The sequence below is a fragment of the Hylobates moloch genome, unplaced genomic scaffold, assembly GCF_009828535.3.
Source record: "Hylobates moloch isolate HMO894 unplaced genomic scaffold, HMol_V3 SCAFFOLD_4, whole genome shotgun sequence".
Classification (NCBI taxonomy): Eukaryota; Metazoa; Chordata; class Mammalia; order Primates; family Hylobatidae; genus Hylobates; species Hylobates moloch.
In genome coordinates, this window is record NW_026652279.1 from 144,143,094 (window position 1) to 144,166,524 (window position 23,431).

A 23,431-nucleotide genomic window follows, 5' to 3' on the forward strand; every position below is an offset into this window, starting at 1 on the left:
ATCACCAAAAGTATCAATCACTGTGCAAATAATTCAATCACAAATCAAATAACAATCAGCACAGATGAAGTAGAGAGTACTCAACTCTATAATGAATGGTTGTCAAATCTGAGTGATCACTGTAATCCTCTTAAGGCACATTTAAAAAGGGGGATTCAGTCTTTACCCTCAACTATAGTGTCAGAAACTCCAGGAGTTGGGAAGTTTGTGCTTTTATTTGTTCCAGGTGACTCCAATGATCAATGAAGTGTGACAAACACTAGATTATATTTAAGGTCCTATAGCAATCTGAAATTTTATGATCAAAGCAAACTAGTAAATTGTCTGCCATTAGAGTTTGTGTTAGAAAAAAGCAGAATCCCTTAATAGGAAAGATAATGGAAAGCAAACATAATAATCATCTTATATCCTAATCATTTTAGAGGAGGTCTTTATAGCACACAACATTTTGTGAGACATTTTTCATATCTATTTAGTGATAAATGTGGTCAGGTTTGTGGGTTTTTTGCTAGATATGCATGTACATGTAAGTATGCATATATATTAATGACAATACATTTTATTTATTTATTCTCTATAAGCACTTGAATAAATGATGGTGTTTCTCAGAAAAAAAAAAAAAAAACTCCTTAACATCTGATCTAAGTAATGTTTCCTTCTCTTTACCCGAAGCATGAGATTTTTCTCTGGTGTTCATCTTAGAAACCTGATGGGGTTCCTGGAACTAAAACTAGTGAGCCCTTGTGACTGGCTCACTGAGTTTTTAATTCCCAAGCTAGTTCACAATGAGCCTTCAGCAATTTGCCCTCTCAGTTGAAGTATTCCTACTAGCACTGACGCCATTGGCTGGTTTCTGCTTCTGGACGTCTACTCTCAGTAAGCTATGATTCTTCGTACTGGCCTTTCTCTTCAGTTTTCATGGCAATGGTTTGCCTGGTGACTCCCATTATTTCATAAACCTATGAAGAGTTGTTGAATTTCAGTTTGTTCAGCTTTTTTTCCAGTAGAGAATATGGGAGTATGGCTACCCAACTCTTTACATGTTGGACTGAAATCAGAAGAAATCTCATTTAAAAAAATAGTTTGCTTTCTGCCTTTTCCGACTGCAGTTAAGCTCATGGGTGTTACAGATCTTTGTCTTCATCTTCACTTTTTTGCTGTTTTAGTTCAAAACTGTGGCATAGCGGACACTTGACAAATATTTATTGAATGTATGCTGGCATGATTTTCTGGATCTTTCAAGAGGGAGGACCCTCATCCTAGTGGTCATAGATATCATGAGCGGGCAGAATATACTAAAACTGAGGCTAGTTCTCAGAGGGCTTCAGAAGCCACATAAACAATGCTATAACCAGGGTTTACCAGTCTCTCAAACACTTTGAGTTTACAGACTTCATCCCTTTATGTGATGCCTTGCCAGAGGCATGTCTAGAAAGCTAGTAAAATGCCAGACATGGAAACAGTATTACTGTATTGGTATCTGAAATAAAAGCTATTATAAATTATTTCCTACTCAAAGAAAAGAAAAATCCTGTGAGTACGATGTTTTTCTAAGTCTGAAATTAGAGGATATCTGCCTAAATAAATGAGCTGTGTAAGAAAGATTCAAGGGTGTTGCTTAATTTTGTTATTATAATAGTGTCACAGCAGCTGCATATCCTACTGTAGACCATTCTTATCCAAGAGGTCATTGTTATTGATTTGTCAATTTGGAGAAACTGTGACCCACAAAAAATGCTTGTGTGTGCCTTATAGAAAATATGCATTTTACTTCCATACCTTTCCTAGATTTCAGAGTTCACTACCACCCAGCAACTTATGTGGAAAATTTTGATAAGAACTAGTGAATACTCTCTTTCATATTATTGAACAATACAATGTATGCACTGACTGGGGTAAAATACAAGGAGAGTTATCTGAGTGAAAGTTATTATTTGATTATCTTTCTAATGCATGTTCTTCAATAAATTCAGAAAACCATTCATAATATCCTTGCATGGAAACTAGTAATATGATTTTGACAGTCATCCACTTCCCTACCTATTTGTAACTCTTCATACAATCTGGATACAGTGCTTATAATTCAAAATACATGACCTCAGCACATCAGTGAATAATGGAATTGGTTGCAGTATCTACTACCAGGTAGTCTACTGCCAGGGTACAAAATCACTTTCAGGCAGCACACTAACGGTGTTTAACCAATTTAAATTCCCTAGGATTATCTTTTAATGCATTTTTTTTTTTTTTTTTTTTTTGAGACAGAGTCTCACTCTGTCGCCCAGGCTGGAGTGCAGTGGTGCTATCTTGGCTCACTGCAAGCTCCTCCTCCCAGGTTTACACCATTCTTCTGCCTCAGACTCCCCAGTAGCTGGGACTACAGGCGCCTGCCACCACACCCGGCTAATTTTTTGTATTTTTAGTAGAGACGGGGTTTCACTGTGTTAGCCAGGATGGTCTCGATCTCCTGACCTCATGATCCGCCCACCTCAGCCTCCCCAAATGCTGGGATTACAGGCATGAGCTACCGCACCCAGCCTTTAATGCATTTTTAAAAGATATTGTGTTACAAATTTCTGGCTCTCCAATATTTGACTCCATGCATTCAACTTTGCATGCCTTCTTTATTTTTTTGATTTGTGAAGCAGTTATTCATTTGGAATCCACTGTATGGCAGATGTAATATTAGCTGTTGGGGAACAATAATTGAATACCTTCAAAGGCTCAGTTTGGTGGCAAAATATACAGACAAAGAGAGGATAGCCTCAAAAATAAATTCATTTCAAGGAAAACAAAAGGGAATTCAAACAAGAAGAAAGCAGAGTAGGGCTTGTTTCATATAGAATTGGAGAAGACATCAGCCAAGTAAAAATTGAGAGCAACTATGTTCACTTAGAAAGAGCAGGATCTGTGGTCATGTAGCTGAAAACAATAGTAAGTTCAAATCGTAGTGGTAGGGGAGAAGACTGGCTCTTGGTGGAGTTACAGGGTTGATCAGGGACAATGGATACCAGTGAAGATTCTTATAGGGATTTCTGTCTGATAATTCTGTTCTGAGCCATCTTTATTGACATAACATATTTAAACTAGACTATCCACTACAGTGTGAAATTTTGCGAGTTCCATTAATTAGGATGAACTACAATTCTACAGAATTTGTTGGTATAAATTTAATCCACATAAAAGTTTTGCAGTAATCCTCATTTACAATTTGGGCTGCAACCCAGATTTTTTTTTTTTGATTCTGAAGTCTATGATCATTTTTATACATTTTATTTTATGAAACAAGAATTACAAATAAAGTAGTGGATATGAATTATGAAAACATATATGACTACATTTATCTAATAAGAATTGGGAAAGGGGAAAGAGTAGATACAAATAAACTTGGAAATAGAGGACAAATGTACTTAGAGAGGCTCTGTTTTTTGTACTCATAGCCTATAACCAGTCCTTGGAAGGCCAAGATTAGGTCAGATAGAATCAGAGTGTACACGATTCACTAACCACGTGACTTACAGAATGCTACTTAACTTCTTTAAACAAAATTACCGGCCGGGAACAGTGCCTCAAGCCTGTAATGCCAGCACTTTGGGAGGCCGAGGTGGGTGGATCACCTCAGGTCAGGAGTTCGAGACCAGCCTAATCAACATGGTGAAACCCCGACTATACTAAAAATACAAAAATTAGCCAGGTGTCGTGGTGGGCACCTGTAATCCCAGCTGCTCGGGAGGCTGAGGCATGAGAGTCACTTGAACCCAGTAGGCAGAGGTTGCAGTGAGCCAAGATCGTGCCACTGCACTCCAGCCTGGGCAACAGAGCAAGACCCTGTCTCAAAAATATATATATATATATATATAAAACCAAACTGCTTTCAGCACAAATATAAACAAGATGAAGATAACAACAATAACTACTTGATAGGACAGTTGAGAGAATTATATCATTATTTTCTAACTTTTCACTTTCCTACACACAGAGAACAGGATGGTATATTTATGTCCCAATGGGTTAAACACATGAGGCACTCTGGCTGCCTCAGGTTCCTGCCAACCATCTCAAAGACTGAAATAATACTAATACAAAATACCTAGATATTTCTATGTCATTTGAATTGAGGAAACATTATTTAGATAAAGAATGCATAAAGTACATTGCTAGAAACACAATAGATTGCCACTGAAATAGCTATCACAAAGGACTTTTCTTTACGATGAAGTGGGTCAAAATTTTCTGCTCCAAGTTTGTATTTGGGATACCATAAAGATATAGAGTAAAATGAAGAATTTCTCTCCCCATTGAAAGAGCACATCAAATCTCATATTTATTGAATTTAAGTTAGGGCAAACATGAACCTTTGATACCTATCATTTTCAGTGACAATCTAAGTCCCAATAATCCAGGCATGGCCATGATACCTGCATTCATATTTGGGATGCGTGATCCTAAAACAAAATTTTTTCTACAAGTGCTTGCATCTTATTTGTTCATTTGCCTCAAGTAATGATTTTTGTGATGAAACAAACAGATCAGTAATATCTGCCTTTTCTCTTTTTCTCAAGCTTTTTAACATTTTTCTTCATATTCCTTTAAACAAAATTCTGCAGAATTTCAGAATTTCTCTGCATTTTCAAAGTTCCCATTTGCCATATAATTCCGACACCCTCCATGCTTCCATCTGAAACTGTGTGTGTATATTTTCTTCAGTTTCTTTTTCTTTATAGAATGCTGAATGCATTAAGCAGATTCCATGGTAACATATTTTTCTGAAACTTCTTGTTCTTCCTATTTAAGGAGTTATACCTTCCTTAGTAATTCGTGTCAATGCCTTTAAGTTAAACATTTATTCTCATGTGATATTAAATATGATTCTATGTTTCTCCCATATAAGATGTGAGTTGATTATGAGAGATACAATTGATATGAAAGATAAGGAAACTGGAGATCATGCAATCTGCTTTCCCTTAGATGACTAAATAATTACTGTTACACATAGCGTTCATTCTTGAATAGATAACCTCTGAATTTGCACATGGCTTTCCAAATAAATTGGTCCACTGAACACAAGTTAGTGTCAATACTGTATTATAGGTATGCAATTCTCACAATAACCCTATATTGTTTGGATTGATCTCAAATGTTACTTGTTTATTTATTTAGCAACATACATTTAATATTCTGTTTTCTGCAAAAAGACAAAGTGTGCCATTTTAAAATAGCATTACACAACTTATTACACCATTTATAAGTTACACAAAATTTATCTTCAACTATAATAACTCATGTGCTCATGAATATCCTTTTTTCCTCATTAAGAATAAGAAATTCTTAATTCTTGACATTGTTATATCCTTATTTACCAATGGTGGCACAGTCTCTCATAGATATTTGATAAAATGCTTTCATGCAATTCAAAAGCTTTTGTGGTATTAACAATTTCATAGACATTCATAATGTCAAGATTTTAAAAAAAAGTCCCCAATAGTCTATCTATTTATTTTTAAAAGAAGAAAAATTAAAATACAGTACATTTAAAATTTATTGAAAGGTAAACTTTCATTTTGGGGAAAATAGCTGAGCAAAGAATCATATTTGTTTTAAAAATAAAGAAAAAGAAGACAAATGGAAAGTTCGTATGTGAGAGCAGACATGTGCAAGAAAAGCTATTTTCTTTTTTAATCTAATTTGTCTTGAAGGCATTAGAAAACAGAAAACTCTACAAGTTAGAATTAGTGAATAAATGCCACTAGCTCTCTTACCCAGAAAATACCAAATATAAACATATTTCCTCTTTGTGATGCTATCATATCTGAATAATTTATGTAAGAAAATCTCCTATAAAATGATTGTGCATGTTTTTCAAATTTTGTTTAACCTGAATGTTTACATATTTTCTTCACAATGTGTACTTGCCTTAATGAAATAAAATAATTTGAAGTTTATAAAGATCCAGAAGCACTGTTTCTCTTTACAATTGTAATACAATCTTAAAATAAAAATATCAAATTTATTTGTTAATTTGCCTCTGTAGATATTGGCTATTGAGAATACTGAAAGAATGGACTTTAGGAAATATTTGTAAATGCTTTCTGAGTTGTTGATGTGCACATTTAGTTTTGCAGATATTCTTTGTTGACTGGACCATAGGTGACTACATCCTAACATCACTTAACATTGCTCTTTCCCTAGATGATTTTTTCCACAGACTGTGTCACTTTACTAATAGACCCTTCAGAAGTAAGTAAGTAAATGAAGAAAAACTGATGGATATTTTAAAGTAAGAATGTTTGGGAGTCGTCATTACTTTATGTAAAAACTAACTTGTATTAACCATTAACAAATTTATTTACTAGAATATATATTCAAAAGGAATTTAATATGAAAAACTAAAAATAATTTAAATACTTTTCTGTTATTTAAATAATATAATTTTTTGTACACATTTTCATGACATTGATCCGTAAAAAGTATTCTTACATTTTCAGAGCAAACAGTTACAAATATTTCAAAACACTAAAATACAAAATGAAGGAAAACTGTAACAATAAATGTTAACTATACAGAGAATAAATATTCATCAAGGGCCAATACATTACTACTTTGGTAGTAACTATTCAGGAATGACTGCTATGAACTGAACAGTACTCTCCCCAAATTCGTAAGTTGAAGCCTTAACCTCCAGTGTGACTGTATCGGAGACAGAAGTTATAAAAGACTATGGCCTTATAAGAACAAAAAGATCTCTCTTTCTTTCTCTCCCTCTCCACACCAGGTGAGGACACAGTAAGAAGGCAGCCATCTGCAAGCCAGTGAGAGAGCCCTCACCAGAACCTGAACATGTGGACACACCGATCTCAAGCTTTCAGCCTCCTGACTGTGAGAAAACAAATTTCTATTGTTTAAGCCATCCAGTCTGTAGTATGTTGTTTTGGAAACCTGAGCTGACTAATACAATGACCAATACATTATTTAAAGCAACATAATCTTTATAGAGAGCATAAATTAAAATTGTATGTAATATAAATATTACTTCCTTTAGATTGAATTTTTGTCATATGCTATAACATAGAAAAAGAAAAAAATCACATTTTTAGTAATTCCTGCATATTATCTTTTAAATTTTATCTGTGATGGTAATTCTGAAACATATATGGAGATATATAAATATATTTCTTGTTGGTATATAAAAAAAAGTTGCTATTTAGAATACTAATGACTTTGTCCTGAAAAATGAGGAAGCCCCTAGAGAGGAAACTGAATTTCTCTAAATAAGAAAGCAGAAAATGTTGACCCCCAAGAAGGAAATTAAACAAGAAATCATTATGAAATTAACTTGAGAAGCCAAAAGAGAGATCAAGTAGTATTAGCAAAATGAATAGTGGATGTCTATGTGCTCTATAATGTGGCCAAGGAATTAGCTAAGCTTCTTTTTTGATTTAAAAGTAGTGAGACTATAATATTAAGACAAGAAGAACCAGTCATAGAACTTGCTAATGTGGGTGCCATGGAGGACATGAGAAATTAGTGAAAAATAATGAAAAAGACTTGACTTTCAAAGTAGTTGGAATTTTGGGTTTTATCTAAAATTATATTCATCTCCAAAATGCAGGAAATCCAAAATACCTCATAGGACATATGTAGATTATCCATTAAATATTCAAAATATATGTATTATTTGCATCCTATATAAAGGCTGCCTTTGTTGCTGAGTATATAAAGCACACATGCTCACTCTCATGCACACAATCCTAAGGTTTTGACTATAAAGAGAACCTATTTTGTCTCCCCATTTTGCCTCAATTAATTTACATAACTTAAGAAGATGAGATAAATCACCTAAGTGAATAAATGATATGGTTATTTTCTATATTGATGAAAGGAATGGGAGAAGATTAATACAGAAGTATGTTAGCTCATGTCTATCAGTAAGCAGAAAACTCTCATCTACATACCACCTTAATTGTTTCTCTATTGGAAAAGTCTGTGAAGCAAACACAAGTAAAAAAATCACAGGAATATGAGCTAGGAGGCTAAGATTCAACTGGGGAGTAATGAATTCAATAACTAAATCATTAATATGTTCCACAAGTCATAAATTAACTAGTCAAAATTTCATAATCATAATGCCTTAAACCTAACATTATAACAAAATTCTTAACAAAAATTCAGAGTATTTGTTTCAAAATATAATCAATACAAAAAATATAGATTTTACATTTACATAATGAGAATCCCATTTTAAAATTCAAGAAAACATCCATCAAGCATTAATTATAACTGCCTTTGATTGAAAAACTGCCCATTTGTTAAATCCATTTAAGCTGACATCATACCCACAATAGCAAAAAGCTCTGTGGTTGCGTGAACGATTCTCTTCCTACAGATAGCAATTAGAAAATATTAATACAACATACAATATAAAAATAATTATTTAAATACACTGTAAAGTGTATAAATAAGGCATAATCAGGATCCTCTGGCAAAATTGTTAAATCCACATAGTGGAATACTTTAAGATACACCTCACATTAATGTACAGAGCAACCAGACCAAAAACGTAATATAAATGATATGAATGACAGTGTCAACCATCATAACCTTATTGTTATTTGTAGAACACTATAGATAACAACTGCAGGATAAACATTATTTCAATCATATACGGAATGTTCACCAAGATTGACCACATATTGATCCATAGAACGAGTTCCAATAAAATAAAATAAAAAATCTCTTTACAATTATGTTCCCTGATTACAGAATAATTAAATGAGAATTAAAAAAATACAAGTAGTAATGCTCCAAATATTAAACAACTCATTTTTAAACAGCCCCTATTTCAACACAAAAATCGAAAGGGAATTATAAAATACGTTAATGAAATGATAATACAAATAGTATACCAAAATGTATGTGAAGCTGCTAAAGATGTGTATAAAGGAGCATTTTCTATGTTAAATGCAAATATAAGACAAAAAGAAACGTCTTAATCAATGATGTAAGCCTTCAAACACAAGAAACTAGAAAAAAAACAGCAAATAAAAAATAGAGTGTGCAGAAGGAAGCGTGTAATAAAAATAAAGAGAACAAGTCAACACAATAAAAAGCAAGCAAAAATAAAGTAGAACTGCTCAGTAAAAGAACACTCAAGTCTGAATCTCAGATTAACTGTTTTTAAATCTAAGTATGTCATAAATATTTTACAGGTCATAATTATACATGCAAAAAAATTTGAAATTTTGAGTTTCATCTAAAATTATATTTATCTTCAAAAATAAGAAATCCCAAATGCCATAAAGGACAAATGTATGCATTAAACATTCAAACTCTATGTATATTCTTTATCTGAATTAAACTTTAAACAGGTTTCTGTATTTTTCCTTTGCTAAATCTGACGACTGTAAGATAAAAATGAATAACACTAAAAGTTTGTTACTTGAAAAGTCCATAAAACTGATAAAACTTGTTTTTAATTGATCAAGAAAAAAGGAGGCAAGGGACAAATCATTTTATTAGCAATTATAGAAAAGGCACCACTTAAGATCTTTTAGACACTATAATGATAGAAAGGTAACATTATAAACAACTGAATGCCAATTACATAAAATAAAGGGATAACAGAAATTGTAAGTTGCTGAACCTGACAAAAGAAAATATAGGCAATCTGACACAAAATAATATTCACTGTATGATTTCATTCATATAAATTCTAGAAAATGCAAACAAAATTCCATAGTGATAAAGCATATTCATATGGCTAAGGGTATGGAAATAGATTGACTGCAAATGTGCATGAGCAAATTTTTTCTGGAAGATCAAAATATTTCTCATTGTGATCGTGGTGCAATTTTCATGAGACATCTTTGAAAACTCACCAAATGGGTCGTTTACTACATATAAGTTATGCTTTAATAATTTTATTAGAAGTTTAATGAATAAAAAATGATTGTGGATTGGCTTGTTTATTCAGAGCTTTAGACAGTTTAACCATTTGTTAAAAAAAACTAAGTAACAAACTATTTAATTCTACAAATTTACATATGAAAAAGTAGATTGAAGTAAATTAAAATTCATGAGGAAAAAAAGAAGGAATTAAATAAAATATTAAATAATGTGGCCAATAATGTAATTTGCCCAATTTGATTGTCCAACTATAAACAGAACACAGAAAATATGGTATTACAAAAATGTAAGAAAATTATCTGAGGAATTATCACCAGAAAATGAAAATGTCTATAACACTGTAAAATGTAGAACTCCTGATTTTTGAGCATTATATGATTCATAAAGGAAGGAAACTTCTCGATTCATGTGATGAATTTATGTTAATTCTGAAATGTGATGAAACACAAGAGACAACCAAACATCTTTGTACTGAAATAGTGCATGAATTGCTATTTTCTTGGAAATTCACATTTGTAACCCAGTACCTCACAATTTAATGTAATAATTTTAAAAATATATGTTTAATTTAATATCCATTGAAACTGATGTACTCTTATATATCTAAATATTTAAAACATTATAATTTAAATCAAATCAATCTTACAGATGTAATGCTGCTAAATAATTTCCATTCCATAAAATTTAGCAACCTATAAAATAATCATATACCATAATCATTTTTTCTAAAATCTATTCCATCACATTGAAAAGTAAAAGAAGAAATCTTGTAATCATCCCAATGTATGATATAAATAAATTACAAAATCGATTTAAAATATATATTCTTAGAAAAGTAGAATTATAAAAACAAATTTCTAAGAAGATAAAATAAATATTAAATAAAAATCCTACATTATATTTAATGATACAATAAAGATAATTTCACTAGACATAAACACAGAATGAGAGATGAAGTATCAATAATACTATGTAGATTTGTTATACATGCCTTTTGCAACATGCAAAGATATAATAAATGAAATATCTCTAATTGCAATGGCATAGACACACATTTTTGATTGATATAAATAAGTGCCATGGAAACCAAGAAAACTCTCAAAACACGTTTTAAGAGTTTATTATGATTATCAAATACAAATTCTATCAGTAGTTGCTCTTACATATAATATCAATTTCTCATTAGAATTGCAATAAAAATTGTCCAAAATTCACTAAAATATAAAATATAAAATGTCTAGGTTTAAAATTTGCATAAAATGTGGTTTCTTATAAAAGAAATTATGAAATATTATAATATTAAAGAACTAAAAATACAGACCTGATAATTATATACACAATATGTTCCTAGATCAGAACACTCAATAATGTAAAGTTAATATTCTAGTAACTAATTATGTTTTATTAACATTTAATTACTTTATTAAGGTAATTTTAAAGTCTGATAAATTGAAATAAATGACCCCAAAATTTGAGGGAAAAATAATTCTGTCAACAATAATTGCACCAAATTTTATTTCAAAAACATACCTTATTTTATAGTGTAGCAGTGTAGCAATTGCTCAAGAATAGATAATCAAATAATAAAAGACGACACAAATTTCAGAACTAACCTATGATATGTATATGCGTATGCATTTTCCTATACAATTGTACTATGTATAACTTGTCACATCATTGCTAATTTGAAAAAAGTGGTAAATTTACTTAAATGATTCTAGTTCATTTTGTCAGCTGCATGAAAAAATACACTTAAATATAGGCATGCTTAATATACACATACACCATATATATTTAACATAGATTAAATAGTTAAATGTTTAAAAAAGAGGAGAATATATGATATTGAGTGAGAAAAATTTACAAAAATGGAAGAAAGTAATCATAGTGAAAATATTTAGCAGACCAGAATCCTAAAGCAGCTAACCTAAAAGATAAAATAGCTGGAGGGCATATTTGTTTTTCATAAGAAATACATAACTGACATCAATGTAATTATGCAAAAAATCTTAAAAATGCAATTATCTGACAAGAATGTTGAAGAATCAAAGTAATATTGAACTGACATAGGATCTCATTTCTATTTCATTGATAAATATAACAAATTATAGCCAACTTCTATTAACGGTATGGCATTTAATACCTGCTAATATGTTAGAAAGCTACACCTCTTTTGAAAGCTAGTCTGATAAATCAACCCATTAGTTATATTCTAACTTGTAACTGCATTGCAGTTCTAGGATTATTTTGAGGAATCTCATCAGAAATGTGAGCACTAACATATGCAAAATTTGCAAAGGTATTTGTTATGGGTTGAATTGTTTTCCCTGCCAAAAAGGTATGTTGACATAGTAGCTTCAATTCTCTTAGATAAGGTCATATTAGACTAGGGTAAGACCTTGCTCTAATACAACTGGTAGCCTTAAAAGAAGATGGCCATATGAGACAAACATGCAGAGGGAATACCCTGTGACTAGGAAGCAGAGATTGGAGTTATGCAGCTACAAACCATGAATGCAAAGATTGGCAGCAAACCATCAGAAGTTAGGAAGAAGCAAAGAAGTAATTCTCTAAAGGTTTGAGAGGAGTATGGACCTGCGGACATCTTCATTTTAGACTTCTAGTGTCCAGAACTGTGAGACAATATATTTCTATTAGCTTTAGCATCCTGGCTTGTGATACTTTGTTGTGGCCACCCTAACAAACTAATACAGTATTCGTGGCTGTGTTATATATAAAATGGCAAAATATTTGAAATTACTTATGTATCAAAGAATAAGAAATCTTGTAAATATTTATCTTTATGTATATGATAGAAACTTGACTTTAAAATTTTAGTATCAAGAATACATAATAAATTTCAATTAATTGTAAGTGAAACAATTGCATGACAATAATTCTAATATTTTTTCAACATATTCAGTTTTACATTTGTAGGGATTTGTTTGTTTCAACTACATTAGTAATAAATTATCAAGCTTTTTTTCTCTGGCCCCTGATTTCAGCTTTGGCATTTTTCCTGTCACTTAAGGTATCTACAATTGTTTTCATATTTTTTGTGATATCAAATCTCAAAGCTTTCCATTTCTATCATGATTGTCCAAACCTGTGGCTTTAGGGACTTGGAGTGTGGAGAGCAAAATAATCCATTCCTTTTCTCCTTGTCTGTCCCTATGTTTAAAAGTAAATTTTCTCAGTAGCAAATTGAAAACAGTTACTGGAAAAAGGACAGCCCTCTCCTACATCACTCTTCTGGGTGGCAATTTCTCTGTTAATGGCTGCTTAGCCAGGCACTGCTGTTTTAGGGGGTATAAGTGTGAGTACTTAACAGAGTCCTTGTGAGTACTTAACAGTGGCCTTGGTGCTGCCTGGTTCCATGAAGTGAAAATTCCATCACTTTGAACCTCTGACTCAAATTATTCATTAACTGCTAAGGTTTACCTAAAATGTCAGTGGCCCTCTTTGGTAGAGTAACTACAGAACTTCTCAGGTCTTGTATATGGATATGTGTATACATGTATATGTATATAGATGTGTGTATATATGTGTATGTATTTATGTATATTTGTATGGATATGCATAAGCATATACATATATAAGTAAGCTTTATTTTAATTTTTGCTGCTCAGATAGCCAGGGGACTATTTTATTCATTCACTGTCATTCTTTCAAGACCCAAAATGACCCCTTTTCGTCTTGTAGACATTCTCAAGCTTACTGGGATTTCTGTGGAGCATTCCTCTTTAGTTGGTTACGGTGTGTGGGTTGGAAGGAACATGCTGTATATACCATTCCCTTCTCTATGGTATATAGAGGGAACAATTTCATACCACGGCTACTAATCTTCTGCCAGGTAGAAAATTCTGATGATTCTGTGATCTGCTTCCTAGGTTAAATGTTCCGAGGAGTCAAGAGGTGGCAATTCATCCTCTTCTGGCATTTCAAGTGCTCTTACAATTTACATAATATATGTACATACCTGTACATCCTTATGTGACTATAGTAAACAACACTTAATATGCATAAGGTCATGGAGTCATAAGTCTTTGAACAACTGAGTAGTGCATTGTGGTTGTATTAGTCCATTTTCATACTCCTATGAATAAATACCTGAGACTGGGTAATTTATAAAGAAAGATAGGTTTAATGTAGTCACAGTTTCACGTGGCTGGGGAGGCCTCACAATCACAGTGGACAGTGAGGAAGGAGCAAATGCATGTCTTACATGGCAGAAGGCAAGACAGCATGTGCAGGGGAACTGCTTTAATAAAACCATTAGATCTCAAGACATATTCACTATCACAAAAACAGAACAAGAAAAACCCAGCTCCATAATTCAATTACCTACCACCATGTCCCTTCCATGACACATGAGGATTATGGGAGCTACAGTTAAAGATGAGATTTGGGTGGGGACATAGCCAAACCATATCAGCAGTGTTATTGTTTTGCTTATATTTTTTAATATTTCCTTTCACACTTTGAATTTTGAAAATTCTATATAAGTTTTATGCAATATGTTTAGAATCAGAAAAATATCTATTATTAAATATATAAATTCTTAACATTATTCTCCAATATAATAGTTATTTTATTTTTAAAATTTCATACAAATACATATAATATTTTGGTGTCTTATGCCCACTAGTTTCACCAAAAGACATATAGATTCACTGGTTTAATGCACAAGGTATAATTTACTTTGCAGACAAAAATTTAGGTATAAAAAGGAAAGTTTATAATTCAGTGTTAGATTAAAGCTTAGTGAAATGTTTTGTATCCGCATCATATTAAACTATTTTCTACTCCATGACTGAAAAGCAAAAATGTGTTTTGTAAACAAACATAGTAATTTCAGTTGCTTAAGGTGTCAAAGATTTTCAGAAACTGTATAATATACTTAAATTCAAATTTAAAAAAAAAAGAGAATACTTGAAGGTTATCTGCAGTCGCAGAACATGATATTATCCAAAGATCTAATTTCAGATTATGCATCAACATTGTGTCAAAGTCTATATTACTTGTTCTGTTACTACTAATAATTAAACATACAGCACTGATGAAAACAGTATCCAACCATTATAATGTGACAACTCACAGCACCGATTATTCAGATTTACTATTCAAGACATTGACATTGACTTTCCTCCTTCTTATTTATTTATTTATTTATTTATTTATTTATTTATTTATTTATTTTTGAGACAGGGTCTTGCCTGGCTCTGTCGCCCAGGCGGCAGTGCAGTGGCGTGGTCTTGATTCACGGCAACCTCTGCCTCCTGGATTCAAGCAATTCTCCTGCCTCAGCCTCCCGAGTAGCTGGGATTACAGGCGCACATCACCACATCCAGGTAATTTTTTGTATTTTTAGTAGAGACTGGGTTTCACTATGTTGGCCAGGCTGGTCTCGAACTCCTGACCTCAGGTGATCTGCCCACCTCGACCTCCCAAAGTGCTGGGATTACAGGCATGGGCCACCATGCCCGACCCTTTTTTAGTAAAATTTTTTCCCCTACCAATTTCTTCTGCTGCATTATTTCCCTCAGCTGAATTTCAAAGTATTCCCTTCATTTCTCATGTTATTAAAATGTCACCTACCCTTATAATAAGTAGAATATGAGCAATAATGTTAGTTGAATTCTGAGAACCAATGAAAAGATGGACATAAATCTGAAAATCCAGTAGAATATATCATGTTTAATAGTCAATAGTTTTCTTTTTATCTTAACAACATAGGCTTTATGCTAAACTTAAATATGTTGTGGGCTTCATGAAAATAATTTCAACTTTGTTCCACTGGTAACCTCATTATTTAAAAATGTTTTAAATAAAAGAATTCCTTCTTTATATGCATATGTATAAAGTTCTCATTTGTTTGTAATTATGATTGTTATTTCTTTTGGAAGAAATAATATCTGTAAAATTTATAAGGAAATAAATATTGAATGTTAATAAATAAAACATAGATATTGGATCATAAGAATATATTAAGGGAACTAACATCATAAAAGATGAAAAAATATTGCCAAGTTTGTCTTTCATACAAAATTGTAAATGCCACTGATTTCTTTTTTTTCAAAAGTGGATAATGGTATCCAAGTATATAATTCTATTATTAGGGAAAATACATTGAGAAAAATATTGAGAAACTTATTTTTCATACAGCTAATTTAAGAAGGATAAGCCTGATTATCATAAACAAATAGGAGGTAAATTTCTCCACATAATCATATAAAATGAAACATGAATTCCTGGAGCATCTATGAAGAAAGGAAATGAAGCGCCCACAAATGTTTGGAAGGGAAAAAAGGGGGAATTTAAGCAGAAGTCAAGATATTTAAAAGTAGAAGGAAATACCAATGTCATCTTTGTTACAGATTCAAATATTAAATGACTATAAGTAAGTAGCAAAGTATACAGGCAGTGAAACAGAATAATAATAATACTGAAATTTAAATGCATGCATTCAGAGAAAAAATTTAATATATGTAAAAAAGAAAACAGAATAAAAACTATATTTATGCATATATGTATATAGACACATGCGCATACACACACATATCTTTCAGTCTCTGAGTACAGTACAATGTTCCAGAAACATTCATTTGATAATAGCCTGTTTCGCTCGTAAAATGTTAATTTGGCTGTTATTCAGATTGCCCTTCTCAAGGACAATTCGTTCGTGTATATTAATTTGAAAGAGATTCATGACTATAGCTTCTCTTTCTGAAATACCATTAAAGTATTTTCAATATTTCTAATCAATATTAGCCAAGAGAGAACTGGACAACATCCATCATTTAGCAAATGCAGCAGGACAATTTGGATTGCTGCTTAAGTACCCGTTGTCCAGATTACACAGCCAACGTTACTACACTGAGAAATAACGCTTCCAAAAGTACAGTTCAGAATTGGTTATATTTCAAGATCACTTCAATATTAAATTGAGAGAAGTTATGTTAAAAGTCAGTTTTATTCAGTCATTTGTTCCTTTGTCATTTTCCATAACATGCTAAACATAATGTCATATTGGCCTTACCCAGTGTCTAACAAGGCACTCTCCTAGAGGCATATTTGAATGGCTTTCCCTGCTTGCAGTTTGAGTATTAAGCATTACTTGTTATGGTTTAGAAAGCTTTCCTCACTCACAAATACCCTTTCCTTTCCTCAGTGGATAATATGTTATTATTTTCCCTCAATCAGATATTAAATATTAGTGTGAAGCCAAAAAATTGAGTGATTAACTTTCATCATAAATTAAAGTAAGTTTCAACATTAAATTGCACATATCAACTGAAAAATAGATCCAATAAATTCTAATAACAATGCTGTCCCCACAAGTCTGCCTTAGATAATTTGTTTTCAGAAGTGGCTCTGGAAATTATATTTGTTTGCCTAAGCTTTTCTAGCTGTATTGTAAATTGTCTTTTCTATTTTATTATTTATATTGGAAGTACTTTTGATTTAGTTCATAATCTTCCTGCAGAAGATACAATGTATATTTGTGCTTCTTCATACATTATACATGACAATAAGCAAAATTTACAGCAGTGTAAGCAAAAGAATAGTTAGCTTTACTGCAAAGTACAAAATTCAGCCAATTCAGCAAAAGCTTTGAAAGTCTAGTGGAAACATTTTCACAGTCTGCATATGTGTTAAAATAAGCCCTTCAAATATGTATGTGTATGTGTGTGTGTATATATATTTATATGTGTATATATATATACACATTTTTTCTTCAGAGAAAATTGAATGGTTTAATAAATTGAAAGTGGCAAGTACAAACACAAGGTGCCCTCTGTTTACAGTAATTGTGTTTAGTATGGTAGCTCCAAGTCTAAGTTCTTCCATGGGATTTGTTTAAAAGAAGACAACACTAATTTTAAATTTCCACATAAGGGTTGAAGCTATTTCAGTTGGGTATATAGCTTTCATACAGAGAAGGTGTTGAAAAACAGGAGTCTGAACAAGACGTTCTGTAGTTCCCCTCAGCTCAACTAAACTTTAGATAGCTTTTTCCCTGACTATAGACCTCTGACCTCTTGGCTTAGTCCATTTGAGCTGCTGTAACAAAATATATTAGACTGGGTAACTTATAAACAACAAAAATTTATTGCACACAGCTCTAGAACCAGAAAGTCCAAAATCAAAGTATTGGCAGATTCATTGTTTGGCGAGGGCTTGCTCTCTGCTTCAAAGATGGTGCCTTCTTGCTGTGTCCTCACATGGCAGAAAGACAGAGAGAAACTACGATGTTTTCCTCAACTGTTTTTCTATGGTTGACCCTATTTACGAGGGTGTAGCCCTCACGAATTAATCATTTCCCAAAAGTCTCCACCTCTAAATACTATCACATTGGTCATTAGGTTTTAATATATGAATTTGGCAGGGACACATACATCTAGATCACAGCACCTCCCTTCTCATAGATTACTTCAGAAAGTTGCAATTATAACATTGTCTCCCCTCTTTTGAGAAGTAAATCTTCTCTCAGCTTCTTTCCAGTTGTGTAAACCAATGGATGTCTTTCTCAAGGACCTGGGACTCATCACTTTGAAATGTTATCATCAAGAAATAGTAGCATTCCAACCTGTCAATCTTGAAGCGTCAGAACCTGACTTAGATAAGTACCAGCTAGCAAACATAGATGGACTAAGCACAATGACGAACCTGCCTTTCCCCTAACATCCCCTAATACTTTCCCACTAATCCACCAGCATTAAAAATTCCTTCTGTCTTTTGTTCAGGGGAGTTGAATTCAATCTCTCTACGCTACTTCTACAATCTTTTACTCCTTTGCAATAATCTTAGACAAATGTCATCCTTGCCTGTTTAACTTCATGCAGTGTAACTTTTCTTTTTTTTCTTTTTTTTTTTTTTATTATTATACTTTAGGTTTTAGGGTACATCTGCACAATGTGCAGGTTTGTTACATATGTATCCATGTGCCATGTTGTTTTGCTGAACCCATTAACTCGTCATTTAGCATTAGGTATATCTCCTAATGCTGTCCCTCCCCCCTCCCCCCACCCCACAACAGTCCCTGGAGTGTGATGTTCCCCTTCCTGTGTCCGTGAGTTCTCATTGTTCAATTCCCACCTATGAGTGAGAACATGCAGTGTTTGGTTTTTTGTCCTTGCGATAGTTTACTGAGAATGATGATTTCCAGTTTCATCCATGTCCCTACAAAGGACATGAACTCATCATCTTTTATGGCTGCATAGTATTCCATGGTGTATATGTGCCACATTTTCTTAATCCAGTCTATTGTTGTTGGACATTTGGGTTGGGTCCAAGTCTTTGCTATCGTGAATAGTGCCGCAATAAACATACGTGTGTATGTGTCTTTATAGCAGCATGATTTATAGTCCTTTGGGTATATACCCAGTAGTGGGATGGCTGGGTCAAATTGTATTTCTAGTTCTAGATCCCTGAGGAATCGCCACACTGACTTCCACAATGGTTGAACTAGTTTACAGTCCCACCAACAGTGTAAAAGTGTTCCCATTTCTCCACCTCCTCTCCAGCACCTGTTGTTTCCTGACTTTTGAATGATGGCCATTCTAACTGGTGTGAGATGGTATCTCACTGTGGTTTTGATTTGCATTTCTCTGATGGCCAGTGATGATGAGCATTTTTTCAAACAGAGAGCCAAATCATGAGTGAACTACCATTCACAATTGCTTCAAAGAGAATAAAATACCTAGGAATCCAATTTACAAGGGATGTGAAGGATCTCTTCAAGGAGAACTACAAACCACTGCTCAATGAAATAAAAGAGGATACAAACGAATGGAAGAACATTCCATGCTCATGGGTTGGAAGAATCAATATCGTGAAAATGGCCATACTGCCCAAGGTAATTTATAGATTCAATGCCATCCCCATCAAGCTACCAATGACTTTCTTCACAGAATTGGAAAAAACTACTTTTAAGTTCCTATGGAACCAAAAAAGAGCCTGCATCGCCAAGTCAATCCTAAGCCAAAAGAACAAAGCTGGAGGCATCATGCTACCTGATTTCAAACTATACTACAAGGCTACAGTAACCAAAACAGCATGGTACTGGTACCACAACAGAGACATAGATCAATGGAACAGAACAGAGTCCTCAGAAATGATGCCGCATATCTACAACTATCTGATCTTTGACAAACCTGACAAAAACAAGAAATGGGGAAAGGATTCCCTATTTAATAAATGGTGCTGGGAAAACTGACTAGCCATATGTAGAAAGCTGAAACTGGATCCCTTCCTTACACCTTATACAAAAATTAATTCAAGATGGATTAAAGACTTAAATGTTAGAACTAAAACCATTAAAATCCTACAAGAAAACCTAGGCAATACCATTCAGGACATAGGCGTGGGCAAGGACTTCATGTCTAAAACACCAAAAGCAATGGCAACAAAAGCCAAAATTGACAAATGGGATCTAATTAAACTAAAGGGCTTCTGCACAGCAAAATAAACTACCATCAGAGTGAACAGGCAATCTACAGAATGGGAGAAAATTTTTGCAACCCACTCATCTGACAGAGGGCTAATATCCAGAATCTACAATGAACTCAAACAAATTTACAAAAAAAAAAAAACAACCCCATCAAAAAGTGAGCGAAGGACATGAACTGACACTTCTCAAAAGAAGACATTTATGCAGCCATGCAGTGTAATTTTTCTTTACCAAGTCTTTGTCTAAAACCACTATATGGAATAATCTCTGCAGAGTCTGTTTCTACAAAACCTTAACTTCATAGTCTTATTATATTTCAGTGTGGTAATTTGGGGCTTTTTGAATTGCCTGAGAACTTGCTAATAGTTAGAAGTTTAATTATTTTTATTTATGTATTTTATTTTCAGGAGCTGTAGCCAGTCATCCCTTAGTTTTTATTCTCTAGCCAAAAAAAAAGACATCTGCAGAAGAAAGTCAGCACTTGTATTCTGACATATCAGTCTACGTGTGACAATTGTCCTAAGTTTCTTCCTTGACTAGTATATGACAATTTTCCTGGGTTTCTCCCTTGACAAGTATATGAAAAGGGCTAGACTTTGGATCTTCTTCATGTGGGCCCATCAGATGTCTTTGGTCCTCCCTGTACTTAAAAAGAGAAGGTTTCTCTAACAAAATGTAATTTTTAATACAGTCTCAGATCTTACACTTGATTTTTTTCATCGTTTTGTTGTTTGAAAATTCTTGTCATTTTTTTCAGCTTTATTGAAGTTTAACTGACAAAAATTGTACATATTTAAGATGTACAATATGATGAGTTGATATGCATACACATAGTGAAATTATTATAATAATAAAGCTAATTAACACACCCATGAACTCACATGATTACCATTTGTGTGCATGTGTGTATGTGTGTGCATACATGGTAAGAATAGCTAAAAGCTACCCTCTTAGCAAATTTCCAGTGTAAAATATAGTATTATTGACTAAAGTCACCAGGGTGTACATTAGATCTTCAAGACTTTTTCATCTTACAACTCATTCACACTTGTTAGGGGTAATGTATCCCAGTGAGCACTTTCTGTACATTTCTGAAATTATTCTCTGAAAAATGTACCCATACATAGACACTTGAATGTCTATTTAAATTTCAGAGGGTTGATGAAACTCTTTGCTGTGAGGTGCATATTATTTAATAGCATTCTACTCCCAACAGCAACTTCTCTCCATCTTGAATTAAAAAAAAGAGTACAGCTCCTCTCTGCCCCAATATTAGTTCCTGTTTTCTTCTAATGTTACTGCTAATATTCTCAACTACATGAGTAACTGAAGGTAACAGTTTCATACTAATCTGGTTCTACCTCTTATAATTCCTCCCATAAGTTCAGAGACACTTTTTCTATAATATTGTATTTCCCAAGACAATGACACTTTTCAGAAAAAGTGAGTGAAATTCTGCTTGAAATTGTAACTTCTTCGCTGTTGCTGATCACTTCAATAAGATTTTCTATTAAAACTGTTGTTCTACAAAATCTTAACCAGGCTATTATATCTGCTTTAGCTAAGTTTATTGTTAAACGGTCACTAAATATTTTCAATTTTTTAATGATTATCTCTTGAGTGTTACATTTTTACTCATACCACCTTAGAAAGAACCTACCTAGCGTTGCCTTATTTATATAAGTAGAATCCAGTTATTCCATCAAAAATCTGCTCTTTTATTAACTCCTTCTGGTAAATGACTATGACCAAAATATGCCAACCAAAGTTCCACAAATTTTATGACCCAAGGCAAAGTTTATTTTCTCATATTATCCAAACTGTTAGAGAGTTTACAAAGTCCATAGCTAAGGGTTATTTTCCTACCTAGGTAATCTTGGATCAAGTGGTAGTATTTTTTTTTTTTTAAATAATAACCTTCAGGATGGATTTGGGCCAGTACTCTAGAGAATTGACCCAATCACACATTCTGCACACAATTATAACATTCTGTTTCATTGATGTAGGTGATTGACTTATTTTATTTCTATATTAGTCTCTACTTTCTCATCTTCCTGTCAAATTCTAATAATTTATCAAACAGTAAGTTCACATCCCTTGAGAATTATTCCTTTCACAGCTAAGTCAAAATAAATATCTCCCTCTATCATCATTTTAAGCAATAATTTTTAGCCGGGCGCGGTGGCTCACGCTTGTAATCCCAGCACTTTGGGAGGCTGAGGCGGGCGGATCACGAGGTCAGGAGATCGAGACCACGGTGAAACCCCGTCTCTACTAAAAAATACAAAAAATTAGCCGGGCGCGGTGGCGGGCGCCTGTAGTCCCAGCTACTCGGAGGCTGAGGCGGGAGAATGGCGTGAACCCGGGAGGCGGAGCTTGCAGTGAGCCGAGATTGCGCCACTGCACTCCAGCCTGGGTGACAGAGCGAGACTCTGTCTCAAAAAAAAAAAAAAAAAAAAAAATTTTAAAGTGTTATTCCACAACCAGCAGCATAAGCATAACATGAGAACTTGTTAGAAATTCAAATTACCTGGGTCCTACATTATATCTACCAAATCATAACCTCTGGGGGTGGAATCAATCAATCTATGTTTTAATAATTCCTCCTGGTAATTCTCATGCCTGCTTTAAGTTTGAGGGCATTGCTCTTTTTTAGGATATCACTACTTAATATTTTGTATGCCAGTTTATGAATCTGTATTATTCTATTGACTATGAGCTCATTGTAACTAGGGATTACAGGTTATTCACTTTTCTACCTCATACAATACCAAGGACCAAACTGCACAGAAGAAAAAATCAATGAGTCCTTGATAAATTAAACTATATTGAAAGTAAAACAATTTTATATTTTCTCCGTATCAACTGAGTATTGAATAAATGCTATTTGTTTTAAAATGTATATCATTTGCTGCAGTTTTCCTCTTAGCTATTTCCTCAAAATAAACACAATCAGAAATATCAAAAGACATATGTTGAATTGTAATATTTAATAGAAACATTTTATGCACAGAGACACTAAAAGTTTTTTCTCATTTCTTTCCTTTACATGTTAAGTCTGTCTTGGAAGAGGAG